Source organism: Triticum aestivum, chromosome 1D (genome assembly GCF_018294505.1).
Source record: "Triticum aestivum cultivar Chinese Spring chromosome 1D, IWGSC CS RefSeq v2.1, whole genome shotgun sequence".
NCBI classification, from domain to species: Eukaryota; Viridiplantae; Streptophyta; class Magnoliopsida; order Poales; family Poaceae; genus Triticum; species Triticum aestivum.
The window spans coordinates 439,632,776-439,642,013 of NC_057796.1; positions in this window are offsets into that span (position 1 = coordinate 439,632,776).

Here is a 9,238-nt window from a genome sequence, read left to right on the forward strand (position 1 = left end):
CCGGCGCCGCCGCCATCCGCCCGTCCCCGCCGCCGCGGCTCCCCGCCGGCGCCGCGCCACCGCCGGCCATCTCCTCCGACCTCCGGCCCCGCCGGCCCCTGCCTCGCCTCCGGCCGGCCCGAGCAACTCCTCGCCCGATCCAGATCTCTGTACGGCGTTGACTTCCCCGAGCCCCTCTAATTTTTCTAAGTCCTCTGATTTTCTCAGCATATGCTCCTGTTCCCGATGCGATAACTTTGTGCATGTAGCTCCGATTTGCGCGTATAATATGTCAAATTGTTCGTCCCGTGATGCTCTTCATTTTGTTCAATTGCACCATGTTCATTAGAGGCCGTCTTGATGCCCAAATCTTCGTTGGAAGAGGGCTAGTTGCTGTTAATCTCTGGTTCTTATCAGAACTTGGAGATTTGTCATTTTTGTATCATTTATTCTGTGCATCTTTTGAGCATGAGCTCTACATGTGTGTTGAAGTATGCCATGCTATCTTTCCAGTGGCATAGTCCATGTATTTTTGTGATCTCTGTGGTGACTAGCACAAGCATGCAAAGTAGGCCCCGTAATATTTCTGTTTTCAGGGACTTGGTGATTTCTCTAAGTCCTTGTCTGCTGTAATTTTATTGCCATGTAAATTTGATGCTAGAGAGAGATCCATGCATATTTTGGAGATGTTCATTAAGGATGTTTTATAGCTATGGTTGTAATTGATCCATTTCCGCAATTGTTTGCAATTTTGGAGTACCGTAGCATGACTCAATCTTGCTCTACTTTTGCTATAAAATATATCTGGCAGATTCTTAACATGATATGCATTTTTGCCAAGCTTATTGTAGTTGATCCATACATGCTATGCTATTGTTCTTGCCATGAATAGCTTCATAAACATGCCATATTTCTGTAGGTATGCTTGGTTTGTCATGCATTGCTCTGTAGTGAGTGCATCAAGCTCACAAATAGGCCTACATATTAATATTTCTGCCATGCTCTGTTTTCTGCTAAGTCTGAAACCTGATAACGAAACTTGCTATGTTTACATGCTTGCCATCATATCTTCTGGTCCTTTTTGGCTTATGGTCAGTAAGGGACTTTTGTCATGGGCATTTAGTAGAACACTACCATGCCTTGTTTTGCTATGTTAAGTTCCTGTAGCATGTCGATTTCGTGCTCTGAACATTGCTACCTGATGCTGATTTCTGCCATGTCCAGTTTTTCACTAAGTCTGTGAACCTGTAATCTTTTGCACTTTTGCCATGCTTGTTTGAGCTTGATATGTTGTGAACTAGCTGTAGCTCAGTGTTCATCTTTTGTCAAGCATCTCCTGTAGATTACTTCCATGTGCTTTGTTGCTATGTTGGGGTGCTGTAGCATTGTTACTTGTTGGATTTTAAGTGCTATCTTGCTGTTTATCGCAGATTAGTGTCATTCTTGTTTTGCTTGCCATTTGCAAACCGTGCATCCGATTCCGGTGATCTTTATATCGATTTCGACCGAAATCATCTCATCTTTCCAGTAGCATGCTTGGTTTGCCAAGTTACTGCCATGTTCATCATTTTCCTTCCAGAGCACGCATATGCATCGCATATCACATCTTGCATATCATACATGTTTTGCATCATATTGCTTGCGCATTTCTCGTTGTTGATTGTGGCTCCGTTTATTTGTGTTATTGTCTTGGGTAGAGCCGGGAGACGAGTTCGTGAACGAGGAACTTGTCGAGTACGCTTACGAGGATCAAGCTTTCGACAACTCTGAGAATCTTGCAGGCAAGATGACCACCCCTCGAAATCACTTCTATCTTTGCTATGCTAGTTGTTCGCTCTATGGCCATGCTCGCTACCTATCACTTGCTATATCATGTCTCCTATTTTAGCCATGTCAGCCCTAACCATCCTTTCCTAGCAAACCGTTGTTTGGCTAAGTTACCGCTTTTGCTCAGCCCTTCTTATAGCGTTGCTAGTTGCAGGTGAAGTTGAAGTTTGTTCCATGTCGGAACATGGATATGTTGGGATATCACAATATCTCTTATTTAATTAATGCATCTACATATTTGGTAAAGGGTGGAAGGCTCGGCCTTTTGCCTGGTGTTTTGTTCCACTCTTGCCGCCCTAGTTACTGTTAAACCGGGATTATGTTCCTTGAGTTTGCGTTCCTTACACGGTCGGGTGATTTATGGGACCCCCTTGACAGTTCGCCTTGAATAAAACTCCTCCAGCAAGGCCCAACCTTGGTTTTACCATTTGCGACCTATACCTTTTTCCCCCGGGTTTTCTAGAGCCCGAGGGTCATCTTTATTTTAAACCCCCGGGCCAGTGCTCCTCTGAGTATTGGTTCAAACTGTCAGTCGCCGGTGGCCACCAGGGGCAACTCTGGTCTGGCCTATCGGAAGCTTGGACAATCCGGTGTGCCCTGAGAACGAGATATGTGCAGCTCCTATCGGGATTTGTCGGCACATTCGGGCGGCTTTGCTGGTCTTGTTTTACCATTGTCGAGATGTCTTGTAAACCGGGATTCCGAGACTGATCGGGTCTTTCCGGGAGAAGGTTTATCCTTCGTTGACCGTGAGAGCTTATGATGGGCTAAGTTGGGACACCCCTGCAGGGTATTATCTTTCGAAAGCCGTGCCCGCGGTTATGAGGCAGATGGGATTTGTTAATGTCCGGTTGTAGATAACTTGTCACTTGACCCAATTAAAATACACCAAGTGCGTGTGTAACCGTGATGGTCTCTTCTCGGCGGAGTCCGGGAAGTGAACACGGTCTGTGTTATGTATGACGTAAGTAGGTGTTCAGGACCTCTTCTTGGTCATTGCTAGTTGACGTCCGTTCCGTTGCTTCTCTTCTCGCTCTCATTTGCGCAAGTTAGCCACCTTATATGCTTTTGCCGCTGCAGCTCCACCTCTTTGCACCATTCCCCATGTAAGCTTAAATAGTCTTGATCTCGCGGGCGTGAGATTGCTGAGTCCCCGTGACTCACAGATACTTCCAAAACCAGTTGCAGGTGCCGACGATGCCAGTGCAGACGATGGCGTCGATCTCAAGTGGGAGTTCGGCGAGGAACGTGGTCGTTACTATGTGTCTTTTCCTGATGATCAGTAGTGGTGCCCAGTTGGGACGATCGGGGATCTAGCATTTGGGGTTGTCTTATCTTCATCTGGATTTTGACCGTAGCCGGTCTATATGATTGTATTTTGGATGATGTATGATGATATTTATGTATTGTGTGAAGTGGCGATTGTAAGCCAACTCTTTATCCCATTCTTGTTCATTACATGGGATTGTGTGAAGATGACCCTTCTTGCGACAAAACCACTATGCGGTTATGCCTCTAAGTCGTGCCTCGACACGTGGGAGATATAGCCGCATCGTGGGCGTTACAGTTCTTAAGTAATATGATTAATTGAACTTGAATTTATCATGAACTTAGTCCTGATAGTATTTTTGCAAATTATGTTGTAGATCAATAGCTCGCGTTGTTGCTTCCCTGTGTTTATTTTTTATGTGTTCCTAGAGAAAATTATGTTGAAAAATGTTAGTAGCAAAGATGCGGATTGGATCCGTGATCTGAGGATTATCCTCATTGCTGCACAGAAGAATTATGTCCTTGATGCACCGCTAGGTGACAGACCTATTGCATGAGCAGATGGAGACGTTATGAATGTTTGGCTAGCTCAATATGATGACTACTTGATAGTTTAGTGCACCATGCTTAACGGCTTAGAATCGGGACTTCAAAGACATTTTGAACGTCATGGACCATATGAGATGTTCCAGGAGTTGAAGTTAATATTTCAAGCAAATACCCGAGTTGAGAGATATGAAATCTCCAACAAGTTCTATAGCTAAAAGATGGAGGAGAATCGCTCAACTAGTGAGCAGGTGCTCAGATTGTCTGGGTACTACAATCGCTTGAATCAAGTGGGAGTTAATCTTCCAGATAAAATAGTGATTGACAGAATTCTCTAGTCACCATCACCAAGTTAGTAGAACTTCGTGATGAACTATAGTATGCAAGGGATGACGAAAGTAATTCCCGAGCTCTTCGTGATGCTGAAATCGACGAAGGTAGAAATCAAGAAAAACATCAAGTGTTGATGGTTGACGAGACCACTAGTTTCAAGAAAAGGGCAAAGGGAAGAAGGGGAACTTCAAGAAGAACGGCAAGAAGTTGCTGCTCAAGTGAAGAAGCCTAAGTCTGGTCCTAAGCCTGAGACTAAGTGCTTCTACTGCAAAGGGACTGGTCACTGGAAGCGGAACTACCCCAAGTATTTGGTGGATAAGAAGGATGGCAAAGTGAACAAAGGTATATTGGATATACATGTTATTGATATGTACTTACTAGTGTTTATAGCAACCCCTCAGTATTTGATACTGGTTCAGTTGCTAAAGAGTAGTAACTAGAAACGGGAGTTGCAGAATAAATAGAGACTAGTAAAAGGCGAGGTGACGATGTGTGTTGGAAGTAGTTCCAAGATTGATATGATCATCATCGCACACTCCCTATACTTTCGGGATTAGTGTTGAAACTAAATAAGTGTTATTTGGTGTTTGCGTTGAGCATGAATGTGATTTGATCATGCTTGTTGCAATACGGTTATTCATTTAAATTAGAGAATAATTGTTGTTCTGTTTACATGAATAAAACCTTCTATGGTCATACACCCAATAAAATGGTTTGTTGGATCTCGATCGTAGTGATACACATATTCATAATAATGAAGCCAAAAGATGCAAAGTTAATAATGATAGTGCAACTTATTTGTGGCACTGCCGTTTAGGTCATATTGGTGTAAAGCGCATGAAGAAACTCCATACTGATGGGATTTTGGAATCACATGATTATGAATCACTTGATGGTTGCGAACCGTGCCTCATGGGCAAGATGACTAAAACGCCGTTCTCCGGAACTATGGAGAGAGCAACAGATTTGTTGGAAATCATACATACAGATGTATGTGGTCCGATGAATATTGAGGCTCGTAGCAGGTATCATTATTTTCTGACCTTCACAGATGATTTGAGCAGATATGGATATATCTACTTAATGAAACAGAAGTCTGAAACATTCGAAAAGTTCATATAATTTCAGAGTGAAGCGGAAAATCATCGTCACAAGAAAATAAAGTTTCTACGATCTGATCGTGGAGAAGAGTATTTGAGTTACGAGTTTGGACTTCAGTTAAAACAATGTGAAATAGTTTCACTACTCACGCCACCTGGAACACCACAGTATAATGGTGTGTCCGAACATCATAACCGTACTTTATTAGATATGGTGCGATATATGATGTCTCTTACCGATCTACCACTATCGTTTTGGGGTTATGCATTAGAGACAGCTGCATTCACGTTAAAAAGGGTACCATCTAAAATCCGTTGAGACGACGCCTTATGAACTGTGGTTTGGCAAGAAACCAAAGTTGTCGTTTCTTAAAGTTTGGGGCTACGATGCTTATGTGAAAAACCTTCAACCTGATAAGCTCGAACCCAAATCGGAGAAATGTATCTTCATAGGATACCCAAAGGAGACTGTTGGGTACACCTTCTATCACAGATTTGAAAAGACATTCGTTGCTAAGAATGGATCCTTTCTAGAGAAGGAGTTTCTCTCGAAAGAAGTGAGTGGGAGGAAAGTAGAACTTGATGAGGTAACTGTACCTGCTCCCTTATTGGAAAGTAATTCATCACAGAAAACGGTTCCTGTGACGTCTATACCAATGAGTGAGGAAGTTAATGATGATGATCATGAAACTTCAGATCAAGTTGTTACTAAACCTCGTAGGTCAACCAGAGTAAGATCCGCACCAGAGTGGTACGGTAATCCTGTTCTGGAGGTCATGTTACTAGACCATGACGAACCTACGAACTATGAGGAAGCAATGATGAGCCCAGATTCCGCAAAATGGCTTGAGGCCATGAAATCTGATATGGGATCCATGTATGAGAACAAAGTATGGACTTTGATTGACTTGCCCAATGATCGGCAAGCCATTGAGAATAAATGGATCTTCAAGAGGAAGACGGACGCTGATAGTAGTGTTACTATCTACTAAGCTAGAATTGTCGCAAAAGGTTTTTTCGACAAGTTCAAGGTGTTGACTTCGATGAGAGTTTCTCACTCGTATCTATGCTTAAGTCTGTCTGAATCATGTTAGCAATTGCCGCATTTTATGAAATATGGCAAATGGATAAACAAAATTGCATTCCTTAATGGATTTATTAAAGAAGAGTTGTATATGATGCAACCAGAAGGTTTTGTCAATCCTAAAGGTGCTAACAAAATATGCAAGCTCCAGCGATCCATCTATGGACTGGTGCAAGCATCTCGGAGTTGGAATATACGCTTTGATAAGTTGATCAAAGGATATAGTTTTATACAGACTTGCGATGAAGCCTGTATTTACAAGAAAGTGAGTGGGAGCACTACAGCATTTCTGATAAGTATATGTGAATGACATATTGTTGATCGGAAATAATGTAGAATTATTCTGCAAAGCATAATGGAGTGTTTGAAAGGAGTTTTTCAAAGAAAGACCTCGGTGAAGCTGCTTACATATTGAGCATCAAGATTTATAGAGATAAATCAAGACGCTTGATAAGTTTTTTCAATGAGTACATACCTTAACAAGATTTTGAAGTAGTTCAAAATAGAACAGTCAAAGAAAGAGTTCTTGCCTGTGTTACAAGGTGTGAAATTGTGTAAGACTCAAAGCCCGACCACGGCAGAAGATAGAAAGAGAATGAAAGTCATTCCCTATGCCTTGGCTATAGGTTCTATAAAGTATGCCATGCTGTGTACCAGATCTATTGTATACCCTACACTGATTTTGGCAAGGGAGTACAATAGTGATCTAGGAGTAGATCACTGGACAGCGGTCAAAATTATCCTTAGAATAAGGATATGTTTCTCGATGATGGAAGTGACAAAAGGTTCGTCGTAAAGGGTTACGTCGATGCAAGTTTTGACACTAATCTAGATGACTCTAAGTCTCGGTCTAGATACATATTGAAAGTGGGAGCAATTAGCTAGAGTAGCTCCGTGCAGAGCATTGTAAACATAGAAATTTGCAAAATACTTACGGATCTGAATGTGACAGACCCGTTGACTAAAATTATCTCACAAGCAAAACATGATCACACCTTAGTACTCTTTGGGTGTTAATCACATAGCGATGTGAACTAGATTACAGACTCTAGTAAACCCTTTGAGTGTTGATCACATGACGATGTGAACTATGGGTGTTAATCACATAGTGATGTGAACTATTGATGTTAAATCACATGGCGATGTGAACTAGATTATTGACTCTAGTGCAAGTGGGAGACTGAAGGAAATATGCCCTAGAGGCAATAATAAAGTATTATTTAGTTCCTTATATCATGATAAATTTTTATTATTCATGCTAGAATTGTATTAACCGGAAACATAATACATGTGTGAATACATAGACAAACAGAGTGTCACTAGTATGCCTCTACTTGACTAGCTCGTTAATCGAAGATGGTTATGTTTCCTAGCCATAGACATGAGTTATGATTTGATTAACGGGATCACCTCATTAGGAGAATGACGTGATTGACTTGACCCATTCCGTTAGCTTAGCATTCGATCGTTTAGTATGCTGCTATTGCTTTCTTCATGACTTACACATGTTCCTATGACTATGAGATTATGCAACTCCCGTTTACCGGAGGAACACTTTGTGTGCTACCAAACGTCACAACGTAACTGGGTGATTATAAAGGTGCTCTACAGGTGTCTCCAAAGGTACTTGTTGGGTTGGCGTATTTCGAGATTAGGATTTGTCACTCCGATTGTGGAGAGGTATCTCTGGGCCCACTCGGTAATGCACATCACTATAAGCCTTGCTAGCATTGTAACTAATGAGTTAGTTGCGGGATGATGTATTACAGAACGAGTAATGAGACTTGCCGGTAACGAGATTGAACTAGGTATCGAGATACCGACGATCGAATCTCGGGCAAGTAACATACCGATGACAAAGGGAACGACGTATGTTGTTATACGGTTTGACCGATAAAGATCTTCGTAGAATATGTAGGAACCAATATGAGCATCCAGGTTCCGCTATTGGTTATTGACTAGAGAGGTGTCTCGGTCATGTCTACATAGTTCTCGAACCCGTAGGGTCCGCACGCTTAACGCTATGATGACAGTTTTATTATGAGTTTATATGTTTTGATGTACCGAAGGTTGTTCGGAGTCCCGGATGTGATAACGGACATGACGAGGAGTCTCGAAATGGTCGAGACATAAAGATTGATATATTGGACGACTATATTCGGACACCGGAAGTGTTCCGAAGAAGTTTCGGAAAAAACCGGAGTGCCGGAGGGGTTACCGGAACCCCCCGGGGAAGTATTGGGCCTTAGTGGGCCTGAGGGGAGAGAGAGGGAAGCAGCCAGGAGGTGGCGCGCCCCCTCCCATGGGGAGTCCTAATTGGACTAGGGGAGGGGGTGCAGCCCCTCTTTCCCTCTCCCTCTCCCTCTCTTTCCTTCCCGCCCTCTCTTCCTAGTAGGACTAGGAAAGGGGAGTCCTACTCCTACTAGGAGGAGGACTCCCCCCTCTCCTTGGCGCGCCCAAAGGCAGCCGGCCTCCCCCTTGCTCCTTTATATACGGGGCCAGGGGCACCTCTAAACACAGTTGAGATACGATCTTTTAGCCGTGTGCGGTGCCCCCCCCCACCATATTACACCTCGATAATATCGTTGCGGAGCTTAGGCGAAGCCCTGCGTCGGTAGAACATCAACATCGTCACCACGCCGTCGTGCTGAAAAAACTTTCCCTCAACACTCGGCTGGATCGGAGTTCGAGGGATGTCTTCGAGTTGAACGTGTGTTAAACTCGGAGGTGCCGTGCGTTCGGTACTTGATCAGTCGGATCGTGAAGACGTACGACTACATCAACCGCGTTGTGTTAACGCTTCCGCTTTCGGTCTACGAGGGTACGTGGACAACACTCTCCCCTCTCATTGCTACGCATCACCATGATCTTGCGTGATCGTAGGAATTTTTTTGAAATTACTATGTTCCCCAACACCCGGTGCCCCTCTGCCCCCTACGGCCACCGGCCCACAACCACACACGCGATCACCGCGTCGGACCCGCGCCCTGGCCGCCCACCTCCTTGATGTGGCTTCCTCCGCCGCCTGCCGCTGCTTGCCGGCCACTGCTGCACCCGTCGCGCTCGCCGCTCGCCCCGCGCTCCTGCCTCCGCCCTCCCG